The sequence below is a fragment of the Acanthochromis polyacanthus genome, chromosome 10 (genome assembly GCF_021347895.1).
Source record: "Acanthochromis polyacanthus isolate Apoly-LR-REF ecotype Palm Island chromosome 10, KAUST_Apoly_ChrSc, whole genome shotgun sequence".
Lineage (NCBI taxonomy): Eukaryota > Metazoa > Chordata > Actinopteri > Pomacentridae > Acanthochromis > Acanthochromis polyacanthus.
In genome coordinates, this window is record NC_067122.1 from 38,403,147 (window position 1) to 38,419,438 (window position 16,292).

General features: G+C 39.5%; 1 long non-coding RNA gene across 1 annotated transcript; it reads right to left on the reverse strand.

Moving 5' to 3' along the window:
* Window positions 1–4,324: 4,324 nt before the first annotated feature.
* On the reverse strand, window positions 4,325–6,218 carry LOC127535944 (uncharacterized). The gene is made up of 3 exons (XR_007944877.1): window positions 6,132–6,218; window positions 5,792–5,891; window positions 4,325–5,034 (listed from the first exon to the last, which is right to left on the reverse strand). It is a non-coding gene; the product is annotated as an uncharacterized LOC127535944 (long non-coding RNA).
* Window positions 6,219–16,292: the final 10,074 nt, after the last annotated feature.

The window sequence follows — 16,292 nt, forward strand, 5'->3', positions numbered from 1 at the left end:
GCAAATGGCACTCATATAAGAAAGGTGTTGCCTCACCTTTCCACAAGAGTTACCTTGTAATCACTGAGGCGAGCAGAGCTGGAAGTGATTTACGGATTTCTTTAAAGTGCAAGTATGAGGTGTGAAAAGCACACAGCGAGTCAAATACTGGCAGACAGAAGAGTAAACTGGCTGTCGCTCCGTTAATCTGGACCCTGAGCTGGTTTTCTTAACTGATAAAAGCAGAGTAAATATGATAATACAAGCAAATGTTTCGAGAGTCAACAAACGTGTTCCTGCTGGTAATTAACAGTAGATTTCAAAGCTTCTTTGTTTGATTACCAGCGTGGCATTATTTCACTGCAAACCACTACAGAAAAAGAAGAAAAAGAAAAGAAGCAGGGAAGCAAATTCGTTGTCTTTCAGTAATAAGCTTTGGCATGAGTGGTGAGCTTTCTCTGTTTTTGTCACTTAATGTCTTCTAGTTTGTGTCTGCCAGTTAGCAGCTGACAAGACTTTATGGGCAGAAAATACACTTTGCACGCAACTATGTGGTTGGATAAGTTTCTACAGCATTAACTGGAGTGCGCTATAAATAAATGCAGCTAAGAAACTACATCTTTAAGTTTGTATGCATCTGTTTTAAAGCTGTGCCCAAAGTACGAGAAAACCCACAACAGATTTACACAAGAACAGCTGCGTATGACCAATCATGTTTCCAGCCGTCCCTCAGTTGCACAACAGGGATGGTCTCAGCTGATTTCCTTAACATCATCAAGCACTTTATGCAATGAGTTCATTACACAGAGCACTCAAGCAGAGACTGTCTAAGTTGTGTAAATTGTGTAAAAGTGTGTGTGCGGACCATTGAGAGAACATAACGTGTGTGAGTGTGCGAGCATCCGTCTCTCTGGGTGTGAGTGTGCATGCATGTGTTTGTGCTTATTTGACATGCTGCAATCAGACAGAATTAAACACAAGGAGACCGATAATGAGACATTCAATTTACAAAATTATGTGACTGTGAGTGTGTGTGAGTGTCGATTGTGTGTGTGTGCATGAGTCGTCCTGTGATTGTTGTGAATGGGTAGCAAGGGGGGGTCATTATACTGTGGAAAACATCTGCGGTGCTGCTCGATTTTTACATTTTTTTTAAACTTAATGTCCAATTATAATGAACCGGTGTAGACACATGCAGGCACAGGCACGTACACACACTCGAACAACAGAATGCATATTTGTTGTGGTTCTAATTAAAGTTACTGAGAGATGACAGCTATGGCAGAATTTCTTAATGTGGTCTTGGCACTTCCCATTCATTCCCCTCAACCAGATCAGTATATAAATACATCTGTGATACTTGCGGTGAGGATTTAAAAGGCCTTTAATGGGGGACACACTGAAATCTATTGTGTCCACTCAAAAAGATGCTGGATGCCTGGAATCTGTGCACATTCAAAGAATCCAGATAAGTTATGCACACTCAGTCCTGCAACCCTTTATCTGCTGCACTACCTGCGTTTTATAAACCAAGGACACAAAGTGTCGGTAGGAAGGGGTTTCATTTTCTGCTAGTTTGAGGCTGCATGTATGTGACGCGTGCAGAAACAGCAGTACAAGGACAAAAATGAAGAATGGTCTGCATTCTGTCACACTTTGAATGATCCAGTTGGGATTCTGTGTGATTACAAAAAATCATTTAAATGTCACCAGTGTTTTTCTGTTTACCCTTGTGCTTAGATACTATAGCTAGGGAATATCAGACTCCACAACTCAATTTTAATAAATCAAATGTATTTATATGGAACATTTAAAACACCTGAGTTAACCAAAGTGCTGTATTTGGTATCTGATAAACAGCAATGAAAGTATGTGCTAAACATCAAGGCAGAATAAAACTAGAAAAACAACCTTTTCAAGCACAAAATTAATTATATTAGCATACTTACAGGCAATACAGACTGTCAACTTGTAAGATGAATTTCTAAATAAAATATATGAAAAATCCAAAACCATTGAGAGCAGCTGAAATCCATTTATTTCTTTTTGAAAATGTCCATGGAGGAGGACCACTTAACATTGAAAGAGGAAGGCTGTTCCAAAGCTTTGGAGCTGCTACTGCAAGAACTTGATCTTCCCGTTCCCTCCAGCTTTGGTGTGGAACAGGAAGAACTTGTTCTGATAATCTAAGAGGCCTTAAGGTAGAGCAGGGACAAAAAAATCAGAAACAGGACACTGAGTGACTTATGGAAAAAAACGTCATATCTACACATGTAATCAACACAGTATTATTTCTAAAAATCTAAGAAAAACAGAGCTTTTGTGACATGACTAATCGTAGCATGTTCCCAGCTTGCTAATGTTTTTGTGGTTAGCTTGTGGTTAGCTAGACAACTAACCATAGCAAGGGCTAGAAGCTTAGTAACGGGAATGTTAGCTCGTGAGCTAACACTGAATCAATCAATTAAACCGGGCTTTTTTTCTTTTGTGACTAGATTAAAACATTAATACTATTTCTGTGTCTGCTACTTGCTGAGTGCTACTGCACACCAGCTTACTTAGGACTATATTCAAACACTGTAAAACGACAGCAAGCTGTAATACTGGAGTAATGCAGCCATACATATTCTAACTTCAAATCGATTCTGAAGAAAAATAATGACACAAAAAGTCACGTCCTGCATGTTAACAGGACAGATTACTGAGGTGTTTGAAATAATCCAAGAGGTCTTGGTAGAGGCAAAGAAATTCAGAAATACATCGGGACACTGAGTGACTTTTGTGGAAAAAATTCTCTCTAGCATCACAGTGTTATCCATAAAAATCAAAGATGACAATTGTTCTACTACAAATAGAAGCATAACTTTACTAATTTATCAATTTTATTTGTTTTCCACCTAGTTGTCTATGTGGTATAGCATCACAAGAGTCAGAGGTAAGCTGTGTGAAGTCACTGGCTGTGTCCGAAATCGCATACTAACGTACTACATACTACATTCTCAATGAGTATATACTGTATACTACGTACTATAAGTATGATTAGAATGCCGACCGTTCACACTGTTCACACATAATGCATTTCAAACCTCCGACGACAAAAACCGGAAGTACGGCTATCAAATATCTCGGCTGAATGCCGGCTTCAGGTCGATTTCACGCTAACAAACAGTCGCATAATTAATGTCGCAATTTCAAGCCGGCACTCCTCATGCAGTTATTAGCCAGATTATGCGAATCGTTTCAAATGTAGCTGCAGGCTACTGGAGGTAGCTGCTACTTGTTCTGTATGCAAAGCGAGCTGCTGCAACTCGCTGCTAGCATTCAGTAGCACGTTGTGAGGCGTCTGACAAATTTAAAACGTTGGTCAGAAAACGCCTATTTCTCAAATCTGTGGGGTGATTAGGATGACTACTTAACCACATAAAATAAAATAAAAATCGCCACGGTCCGGCCACAGATCCCGCGGAGGCTTGCATTTCGGTGGGTAGCTCGCAAAGCATTATGGGGCGGTTGAGTATGACTAGTGTGGTCACCGCGCATACTTAAAATTTTTCCGGATATAGTATACATCCGGGTATTTGTCGCGTACTCAATCTTTTCATACTATCTAATGTGAATGCACTACATACTTATTTTGACGTCACATTTAGTATGAGTAGTACGTTAGTATGCGATTTCGGACACAGCCACTGTCCCATTAACTGAGCTAACAACAGGCTAACCTACATGGCAGTTAGAGTGCTTTCTTCTTTATTTGCCATTTTTTATTGGATTAAATTGTGTAAAATCCTCAGAACATGGCAGAGAAAAAGGCACGGAACAGAAAATAGAAAGAAACAAAGATTTTGTGGCATGACTATGTACCCAGTTTGCTAGTGTTTTTGTGGTTAGCTTGTGGTTTGCTAGTCAGCTAACCAGAGCAGGTGATAGATGGATCTAACTGGGCCATTTCTTTCTTTCGTGACCAGATAAAAACATTTATACCACTCTTATATCAGTATGTTATTTGTGGAGGCAGGGCGTGACTAGCCTAGCTTAGTTTAGCAGAAGCAAGAGAAAAACAGCAAGTCATGCTTTATGAGGATGCATGTCATATTGTGCTTTGGCAGTTTATCAAGTTATACATCAAATATATTAAAAAAAATTATAACGTGCAGACAAGTTCTTGGTCTCCCAAGGAGTTTTATCGATTCCTTTCTCTCCTCTGCTCATCTTAGTTTAGAGAAGACAACAGTGGCGGCTCCTGACAAATTTTTCACGGGGAGCAAAAGTTGCAATGATGGCTAAGTTGACCCATTAAATTAGTAAAATAATAATAAATAAAAGTCAGATAGCCAGCTTTACGTTGTCACGTTTCCTTGTTTAATTTGGTCCTTCCGGACCATCCACAAAACTGCAATTAGCCAAGATTTTGAGAACATATTTGTCATATATTTGGCTGGAAAAATGCAATGAATACAGCTACTTACAATTCAACATTTGGAGAGTACAACATAACACAATTCACCATTCAAGAACACACTCACTCATCACTTGTATTGAAATTTAGAACGCCTCTCTTTCAAACAAGCAAAGCGATCAATCACCCTCTCATTGAAATCAGGCATGTTCCTGACAAGCTCTCTCTCCACGGAAAGCATTCCCAATGCATTTAGATGTTCCTGTCCCATTGTATTTCTCAGAAATGTCTTGATCCTCTTTAAGGTGGAGGAACACCTCTCAGCTTCAGCTGTTGTCATCGGAGTGGTGATGAGGATGTTCAATACCGCCACAGTCTCAGAGAAGGTTTCCTGGAGATTGTAGCTCTGTAGAACCTGGTACGGTGCCAGTGCACTGCAGCAGCCCCTGAAGTCTGGACTTTCGTAGATGAGAGAAAGCTCAGTCCTGAGCCTCTCCTTGTGTAGCATGGGATATGCCCTCACGGTGGTATTCAGAGCCTCTTCAGGAAATGTTTTCAGATGCCGGTCGAACAGCTCTGCCTCTAGCAGCACGGCACTCACAAGGTGGCTGGTGGAGGAGAACCTCTTTGACATGGCCCAGGATTGTGTCACAGATCTGTTAAAATTATGAAAATGTATAGTCAGTAACACACAATTGTAAAAACAAAACTCACACACACACACACACACACACACACACACACACACACACACACACACACACACACACACACACACACACACACAGACATGTGCGTGTGTGTCTTGCTATCATTGTGGGGACATACCATTGACTCCCATTCATATCTAACCCTAACCCTAACCTTAACCAAACCCTAACCCTAACCAAAACAATGGCTAACCCTAAAGAAACGTTTTTGCACTTTTACTTTTTTCAGTAACAACAACATGGCCAAGAAAACACTGTTTAAACTTGTGGGGACCAAAATGAGGTCCCCACAAGTGACATAGTTTTCGGTTTTCCTACAGTTGTGGGGACATTTGGTCCCCACAATATAGCAAAAACATGGGCGCACACACACACACACACACACACACTGTGTTTATAGTACTATAAATGTGTACTATATATATGTACTATACATATATACATTTACAGTATATATAATTCTACTGGTGTTGGCAAGATTGTGGCCATGATTTACTGTATCTCCTGTTCCAAGGTATGCATTTTTGTTATTCTTGCAAACTTATTACTGTATCCTTGTGTGAGTATAATGGACAAGTAATGGGTGAATAAAACAGCCATCCATTACTGAATCTAACTCTGTAAAAGCAGAGTTTGTGACTTTATCACTTGGTTCTAAGACTTGAGTGTGCCTAAACAATTGGTCAGTAATTAATGCAGATACCTCTTTTGACAGCCTCTGCTTCTCTTGTTCTCCTTAGGCTCTCCTTGATCTTGTGGTACCTGGTGCTTCTTGCTGCTGCTGTTGAGAGGAGCTTTGGTCCCTGGAGGGAGACAGATAAAAAGTGTTAAAATATGAATGAGACAGTATGTCAATGTGATTATTAATAATTACTGTCTTTAAACAACAACAACAACAACAACAGTAGGTAATAAAAAAATGAGTGATAATGGCTCATTACTTTTAAGTTTCTATACATTAATGCCATCACAGCATGCTGACATTTAGTAATTAACATTTGCAGAATTATTATTATAATGACTCTACTACTGTATTATCTTACCTGATGGCCTGAACACTGCTGGTGAAGTTTTGCAGGGCACGTTTGACAAACACCATGTCAATGTCCCTCTTCTGCAGCTGTTGATACATCATGTCAACATGAGGCATTATCTGATGAAACTGCTGCAGGAAAAAAACAAAATCTTCATCCTGCAGCAACCTAAGGAAGCCAGACACCTACCTCACTGTGGTGCTGTCAAAGGTGTTGTCTGACCTGATGGTCTCAAAACACTCGATGAGGTCGTCCAGGTTCTCATAGACAGTACTCACAATCCTGCTGCTGAAGTTCCATCTTGTGGATGATGCTCTAGGCCAGTGGTTCTCAACCCTGTTCCTCAGGACCCCATGTCCTGCATGTTTTAGATGCTTCCCTGCTCCAACACACCTGATTCAAATTATCAGCTCGTCAGCAAGCCTCTGCAGAAGCCTGATAACGAGCTGATCATTTGAGTCAGGTGTGTTGGAGCAGGGAAGCATCTAAAACATGCAGGACATGGGGTCCTGAGGAACAGGGTTGAGAACCACTGCTCTAGGCAGCCTTCGTGCAACAATCTGGTCTAGAAGGGCCGTGCGCTTGGGTGACCGGGTAAATAAACTGGAGATCCCACCAAGGTCAGAGAAAAAAACTCTGACTGCTGGGATGTGTGAAGTGGCCTGTTACATAATTAAATTCAGCTGGTGTGCGTAACAATTTTTGTACTCTTGTTGTACCTTTTGCTGCACACCAGCCCTCTCTCCTCTTATCACACTGGCACCGTCGTAGGCTTGCGCAATGAGTTTACCCTTGTCATCATCCGTGAAAATGCTGTGCAGTCTCTCCAAAACTGCATTGGCAATGGAGCTGGCCATTGTTGACAAGATGGGGACAAACTCCAAGAAGCGTTCTTGCACAGCGTGTTTTCCGTCTATGTATCTCAACACAAGCACCAACTGAGTCTGTGTAGAGACGTCTGTGGCTTCATCAGCTTGGATTGCCATGAATCTGGCTGCTTTCTCCTCCTCCAGGATGCGCCCTCCGATGACAGATGCCATGCAATCCAGCAGCTCATTCTGGATCGTTTTCGATGTGCCCTTAAAGACCATGGCTTTTCGCAGGTGCTCCTCAAACACCTCATCCAGTGACGCCACTAAATCAACGAGTCCACAAAAAATCCCGGGGTTGTTGGACTCCTCATTTTCATCCTTGCCTCGCAGAGCCAACTCAAACACACCACAGAATTTAACGCAGTCAATAAGCCGACCTAGAATATGCCGGTTCCTACTCACTTCATCGTTGTGACGGTGCACGGTTATCCTGTAGCTCTCATTCAGCTGTGTTGCTATGTTCACTCTCCCAAAGGCCGACAGTTTTAGGCAGCTGTCCATATGCACTTTCGACAGTTCGTGCTTCTTAACCTTTTCAGAGAGATGATGCATATCTGTTACACCTGTCTTCGTCCAGGCAGTATCAGTGCTGGCATCCGGGTGGATCAGCATACAGGGGTAGCAGAACAGAGCGTTAGCCACCTCATAACCTGCTAGCCATGTCTTCTGTGTATACCAGCTCCGGGAAAATCCGCGATTGTATGTTTTCCCCGCTTTTGTGGACACCTGCTTGATATTTAAATTTGGTCTGGGTGGTCCCAATTCTTTAACAGCCAATTTATCCACGTTGCTCCGACGACTGAATGGCAATTCCTGCAGTGAGATGATCGAGTTGCAGTTTCCAGCCATCATTATTCGCCGCAAACTGGCGGTCTCTGAGTCCGTGCGCTATGCATCTGATCACGCATCAGTGCGTATGACATAATCACGTTGGGGCAAGCCCTCCCGAAGGCCATAGAAACGCACTGTAGAGTCCAAATTTTGAAAAAAGATTCTCATAATGTAAGTCTATGAGAGAGCCCGGGGCGACTTTCAACCTGACTGAAATCGCCCAAAGGGGGCGGGGCTACTGGCTTGACAGTGACATACAGGCTGCTGGTTGTCGCAGCGATATTCAGGCTGCTGATTACACTACTAATAAGACTTTGCCCGGCAAAATAAATTCTTTTATCTCTTTTTTCCCGTTTGGCTTAAGGAGGGCGGTGCACTATCGCCCTCTATGGGCCGGCCGTCCCTGGAAGACAATAGGAGCTCATGAGTTATTCTCCACCATCCGTCCATCCATCCATCCATCCATCCATCTATGCACCCCGTCCGACTCTCTCCATCCTCCTCATACATACACTTGGTGTCCTTGTCTCTCCATCCATCTCCCTCTCCTTCATCCCTCTCTGAGCCTCTCTGCTTTCTCCCAAAAATCCAATTAGTCAGAGCTGAGCCCTTCCTCTGCAGGAGAAGAGGGGGAGAGAGGGAGCGATGGCAAACAGAAACCCTTAACCAGAATTTTCTCAACCTTAGCTCGTCTCCTGTGGTTTCACCACAGAGAGCAGAGAAAGAGAAACAAAAAAGGGTGAAAAAAGGAAGACAAGAGGAGAAGTTATAGGCAAAAACCCTCATCAGAAACCTCCTGTTTGCACTTTTTCTGCCTCTCATTAAAGATACTGGAGATGGATGAGATCATGCCAGTTAAAGATTTTGAAGCGAAATTAAATTATGAGGCTTGGACATGGATTTTTGTAATGCTGAGCTCAATAGATAACCCATGTCTAAAAATCCACAGATTATCTTTTATTGACATATTAATAGTACGAATAGAACAATGAAAATTTGCAGTATATTCTCGATTAAAAAAAAACTTACAGTGTAAAAACACACTAGCATGCTAATTGTGGAGGTCATCTATGAACTTAATGCTGTGTATGTCTGTAATTTTTCCTGAAATTTTCTACCACATTTCACCAATCACAGAGGTTCTGTGATAATATTAGTTCCAAACAAATCAGCATCGCTGTGATTTGGGGTCATTTTTGTTTTCTTTTGCAAGGTTTTTTGTTTTCTCTGCGCGTTTTTCTGCTTCTTTCTTGTTCGACAGCTGGGAAAGCTGCACTAGTAATTACAAATGAAGGTTTGAACAGAATTTTAGCTGCAAATTTAAGAGGCTCATGTCGCTACACAGCATGAGGGAATCTTCAAAGGATGATTAGATGGATGACATGCATGACAGTATGTAAGAGGAGCAGTTTGCTGTTTATCAGCCCAATAGTTGTCATGTGGCAGCTTATTAATACCACATCTGATGTCAGTTAAGTTGGATACTTCACTTATCCAGTGTGTGTGTGCGCCACACAGAGCTCAGACATAGGTGGTAATTGCTGAATCACGAGGCCTCAAGGTAGTGTTAGTCCAATGAATAGGGCTTTCTACACACTTCTCTGGCCTCTTGACTGTATCTATTCATTTTGAACACACCTTCTGGCAGGCACTGGATGATCTAATCAGTGATTAGATCAACAAACTCTATGAAGCCACAAAGCCTTTTTCAGTGTCTCTGGGTTTTCTGCTCGCTGCAGTGCAACAATGTGATTCCATTAGTTTTTGAATGCCACTACAAACACAGACTCTGTTCAGTAACATGGTTTTCAAGCTTTTCTCAACTGATGATAAAACTGAAACATAGTGCAGAACAAACTACAGTACAGTGAATGAAAACCCTGACATGTAGTATTAAAGTAGATGCTTTGTTGTCACTGACCTTGGCTACAGGTGCAGTCGTAGTTTAGTGAGGTTTGTCAGAACATCCCCTTTCTGATGTCAAGATGTGCTAATTAAATGTATTAAGATTCCTCTTTGGCCATTGATTAAACTCATAAAACTTCCTCTCTCTGTATCAAAGTTGCATATTTAGAAGTTTTTTTTGTTGTTTTTATGACTAAAAATGATTCCTTTCTGCCTTAAAATGTCATAGATATAACTCTAAGCTGTTGCCTCCTCTAAAATGTGCAGATCTATGAAGTTGCTTCTGTTGATTGCTGCAGCTTGAGTAGACCAGCTCACTTAGGACTCCACTCAAACACTGTAAAACAACTCGACATGACACAATGGCAAGCTATAATACTGGAGTAATCTAACCATACGTGTTCTAACTTGAAACTGATTCTGAAGAAGAATAATGACACAAAATGTCACACCGTGCAAGTTAACAGGACTGGTCCCTGAGGTGTTTGAATCTATTGTTGAGACTGTCATTGATAAACTGCAGTTGCACGTTACTTATTTTGCTCACTATGTGTCTTTCAGCATATAAAACCTACTATATCTACATATTAACAAGGTAAAAAAAACAAAACTTGATTTTCACCATAGAGGGTCTTTGGTGAAAAGACCCTGGAGGATCTATGATTACACAAAGAAATACAAGTAGAAAGTACATAAAAGTAGAAGTCCAACACATAACTACATTAAGCGGCTGTTGTTTCGCTTCAGTGCACTAGGTTCATGCACAGTATTTCCTTAACTTGATTTAATGAAATGAGATTTTAAAAATACCCATTACACATTAGCTGCTATCACAAGGTGCTGGGAACCCAAATGATTGAGGTTCCCTGGGTTCACACAAATATATCCACAAAACAAATCAAGTGAACATGGAGAGATAATGGTGATAATAGTCTGAGGTGAAGTGACCCTGCCTGTATTGTAATAGGTGCAATTTTAAACAGACAGTACATGGGAATGAGAGCACCAAACACGGGACAATGTCTGTAAGGAAGGATATTTTCCAGTCTATGCAGTTTTCCTTCTGAGCTCAGTCTTTGACACATTCATCAGTTCTAACTCCCTGTACCTGTTTGTGAACAATATGCACGACTATGTTCTGATGCAGGGACAGACTTTCTGATTCATTCCCATCTTTGGTGCTGGCTCATTACTGCGCTGTTTCTAAACTGAACTTTCAAGAGATTACATGCCAAAGCATATGTTTTCCATTTATTCATGATCTTTGATTGTTTATCCCCATTTCAGCAGCAGAATTATCGAACCACAGATGCTCAATATTTCAGAGCCTCTCTGCAACCAGATGCTCCCTCACACAAGCTGTGTTTTTTCCTTTGGATAAAAAGACGAGAAGCTCAGTGAAGTGATGTGATCTTCTTCCATCAGCAGACCTTCATCATCATCATTATCATGTGTAGACTGAGACAAAAAATGCAACAGCACAGTTCCTCTTTTTGTGTGTGTTGTATTCCAGTTATTGTTTGTTACAGAATTTTCAGTTTTCTTATTTTTGTTTTTGCAGAGCATGTTTCTGACTTTGCACACTGCACTGGAGTTCTGTTGTTTTAAAAAATGTGTTTTGATAGACATATTTTAGTGTGACAAGATCCAGCCGCTAGTCTAAGAACATGGCTTTCAAGTACAAATGAAACTCTTTAAATAAATTATAGGAAAAAAACATCACATGATCATATTAAAAAGTTTGTAGATAGATAATCCTTTATTACTCCCCAAGTCAAAGGAAATTTCCAGTGATACAGCAGCAAACATCTTTCAGAGCAGCACTAACCATATGTACAGTAATGATAATAATTATAATAACAATAATATGTACAATATATACAAGAATGAAGAATGAAAGCAATTCAGAGAATGGCTCCACGTTATGTCCAAATTACAGATAGGAATTGTTAATAACCAATTATTACCATATTTTGTATGGAAAAAAGTGTAATAGAATTATTTACAGCACATAAGGCTATAAAATGCTGTTTTTTCAATAAATAAAACAAACTAGTGAAACAAACTAAAAACTAGATAAATCAGATTAAAAAGACAAAACAGAAAAATCTAGTAGGATCAAACTTTACACCATAAATATGTTTAATATAAGGAGTATCTGAAACAGTTAGAAGGAACAGAATGTCCTGGTCTAACAATCATTCGTGTCCATGTCAACTGAACAGATCAGAAGCAAAGAGTCTCCTTTGAAAGAGACGTGGAGTTCAGCTGCTGTCAAAGCAAAACACTGAAACAGAGTGTTCAGAACAGAGCGAAAACCAGAGCTACACATTGTACAATGAATAACCTGTACGGTATTTTGAGATGAAACTTGAAAGACACATTCTGATGATGTCCAAAACTTAGATTAACTGTTGAAGAAGGGCTATAATCTGAGGACTTTAAGAACAATTCACAAAAAGTCACGCCCTGCAAGTTAACAGGACAGATTTCTGAGGTGTTTGAAATAATCTAACAGGCCTTGAGGTAGAGGGAAAGAAATTCAGAAATATATCGAGACACTGACTGACTTTTGAGGAAAAAAAATTTCATATCTTCACATGTAATCATTACAGCATTATTTTTAAAAATCAAAGACTACAGAAAATGGAAAGAAACAAAGATTTTGTAACATGACAAATACTAGCATGTTCCAGGCTTGCTAGTGTTTTTGTGGTTAGCTTTTGGTTAGCTAGCCAGCTGACAAATGACAATTTTACTACTGCAAATAGAAGCATAAATTCACTAATTTATCAGTTTTGTTTTCAATCTAGTTCTCTATGTAGTATAAACTGCTTCACAAGAGTCACAGAGCACATAGCAACGGAGCTAACAACAAGCTAACTTAGAGCTTTCTTCTTCACTAAACATTTTTATCAAATTAAACTGTGTACAGTCCTCAGACCATGACCGAGAAAAAGGCACAGAACAGACAATGGAAAGAAACAAAACTTTTGTGACACGACTAGTGCTAGCATGTTCACAGTTTGCTGGTGGTTTTGTGGTTAGCAAAAACTGCTAAAAAAAATTGCTAAACTTCTATCACCTGCTATGTCACACAGACACATGTGTGAATCTAACTGGACTATTTTTTTTTTTTTAAACTAATCTCAGCAAACTTCCACATATCTCAATAAATGTATGTGTGTTCCACATCTACTGATGTATGTGTTCTGGGATTGAGTAAGCATCACTGAAAAGTGGTTTTGATCGCAGTTCGGTTCTGGTACAAGAACATTCAGAGTAGATGTCTTTTATAACTGCACAACTGCTTTTTCCTGTTTTTTAGTGCTGTTTTTGTCACATGATCACTTGAATCCGATGCTGGGTAACTGCTGCTGTTGCTCTACAGGTTTGGTCTGAATCTGTGGCATAACCAAGCCCAGTCATTTCAAAATAGCAAATGCAATTAAAAACAGCATTAAAAGGTGTCCTGGTAACTCAACTGGTTGAATGGCCACCCATAAACAGGGATAGCCCCACTTACTGTTACTGTAGGGTGGGTTTGAATCAAAGACTTTATATACAGTCTATTGTTTGAATCCAGCTAATCCAGCCTTTTGCTGCAGGTCATCCCCTCACTCTTCTCTCCACTTTTCCTGTTTCTCTTTCCAGTGTCCTATATAATAAAGCAATATATAATAAAACAATACTTTAAAAAAAGAACATTGAAATAAATAAGGCAAGTCCAGGAATAAATAAGTAAATAAGGCAGAAAATGGCATTAAAAAAATAAAAGTACCCAGGAATACCGGTAAATTAAAGCTGTCCTTTAAAAAAATGTGTTTTAAAAAAATAATAACCTATTTGTTTAATTATTGCATGTAATTATATACTTACTGTCTAATTTTGTGATTTATTGTCAATGTTTATCTATGTATTATGTATTGACTAAAACAGTATTCCTTTACTGTACACCTTCTGTAAACAGTGTTTTACAACAAAGCTTGGTTTTGCATGATATGATATACTACTAAAACTATCACATTATGTTCTCCTGTCACATTAAATTCTCCTGTTTGCCTTAATTTGCTTCTGCTGCAAGCCAGCTTACCAATTAACATTGCAGTTGAATCTGTTCTTCCTCTTTCACTCTAGTAATCGAACAAAGATGTGGAAACATTTTGGGAGATTTTGTCATGACATAAACATATTTGCTGGGGTTTAATGGTTCTCTTTCCCATCCAGTCCTGTCATATTGGGGGCAAACAATTAGCCGCTATGAAAGATTGACACAGTTCTTCTTAATCAGCACTGAACAGACTTCTAACAACCTGATCGGAGTCAAAGACAGCCAGCCAGCTAATAAGCTCAGACGCTGATAACCAGCTATTTGGCATACTCTGTATTTCCCACAGGCGATGATGAGTTAATTGCAGAGTTTTCTGTTATTTTCACAAGTTTGAATGAAGGATCCAAAACACTCAAGCAGCATTCATATCAGCTGGAAAACTCCTCCAGCATTGTAGAGAGCAAACTCGACAGAAGCAACAAAGATGTTCCACCACTGCGGAGGCTTTTCAGTAATGCCTGCTTTGTCTTGTCTGAAAGCTTTATAGGTCAGTGTGCGAAGGTTTTCAATGTGATTTAATCCTGTCAAAATGTCGCTGCTTCCTAGTAAAGATTGCACAACGAAAGGATAAGAAGGATGTAATCTATTCAGCATAGAATGATGAGGCTCATTCAGTATGAAGGGATCCCGTCTGACTGAAATATAAATTGCAATGTTCTAATGTCACAGCTCCGGTTTGTTAGGTTTTTGGATGTGCTGTTAATGACTTCTGACACACCCATGACTCACTGCATATCTAAATGTCTGCATGTGTTTCTAAAATGGTAGCATTTTTGAACTGATTATGAAGTTGTACCATGCATACGTAGGTTGACATAATCTGTAATACATTTATCATGGCTCAGTAAAAATGATGTATCTATTTTGTGTGTTAAAAACTCCCACTTTCATTCATTCATTCATTCATTAAAACCCCCCAAAGTCGTCTCTATTCATTAAAATTACATATTTATTAGATTTTTCTTAAAATGTCTTCAATGTAACTACACCAAGCATCCTCTAGAACGTGCAGATCTATGAAATCCCTGCTACTATCTCCACCCACTCGTTGTAGCTCGAGTACACCAGCTCACCTAGAACTTTGCTCAAACACCTTGAAGCAAAAGTACACTATACTACAGACTAGCAGGCTTTAATAGTGGAGTAATTCAGTCATATATCATGTCTTACTGAATATAAAAACACCTAATGGACACGTTAACAAGCTAAAACATTTGAATTTCACCAGAAGAGGTGTTTAAAAATTTCCTCATGCAGCTCCTGAAGTGGTTTCTCAGTGTATTTAGGGTAAAAGCCTTTTTTTTTATAAGATCACATTCTGCAATTCTATTAAGCTTGAAATAATATCTAGGAGGACAGGGTTAAATACTGCAGATCACATGTCCTCTAATGTTTATCTTTAAATGTGGATTAAGGTTTTCTTTATTGGTTTAGAAAATAGTTCTACTTTTAAAACTATAGAAATCACTAAAACCAAAAATTAAATTGGTTTAAAAGCTGATAGTCAAAAACTTAAATAAATGTAAAAACTTGAAATTCTGGAGATGCATACATAGACAGCAAAGGTTTAAAACAGGGCTTTTGTATTGGTAATTTCCATGAACTGCTGATTCACACTGAAAATAGTCAAAGATGATGTTGTGAAGTTCCAAGATGACAATTTAGATTCATTTTTTTCTCATTTTCAATCCTAAACCCAATGATATTTAATTCGCAGTGGTTTTAAACTAAGAAAAGCAGCAAAATTCAAATTAAGAAAAGCTTTAATCAGTGAAAAGTTGTAATTTCTGCTTCACAAAAGACCTATGTTGTCAATTTATATGATAATAGAATGATGCTCTAGCAATATATCTGGTTTTTAAATATATAATTGAACTTCAGCAGTATGATATCCAATGCTGAAGGCAACAATAAACAGGACCAGTTTCTTGGCAAGTATGTTTCTCTTTGTTGCCTCCAGCATGGAACGTACTGTTGCTAAAACACCAACACAGCCCATCACCATTCCAACAGCCTGTGGATTAGAGTCAAGCCCTTCTACTGGGAACTAGTTAATACTTGTTTCAGCCGGGTGAATTAGATTTTATACCTATCTCATTGTACAGACAGCAAGCTGGCAGAAAGTAAGCGATAATGGGGGAAGAAGAAAGCAAGACGGAGGCAGACAGACTTTGAAGTGTGGATGATGAGCTTTTTAAGAGACACGCAGATAGATAGGAAGAGACAGACAGTTTACCAGGCAGACAGAAAGAGCCACGAGGGGCAGATCCTGCTGTCTGATTGCAGCTTGCAACTAGTCACTGATAGCAATGAGAGACAATGAAAGAGAGGAGTGTAGAGAGATAAAATATGAGAGTGTAGAGACGAAAGGGTGAATCCAAATTGGAGAGGAGAAAAGGCTGCTGGAAAGATGGTGATGAAAAGAGACAGAGAGCGAAGACAGACAGAGAG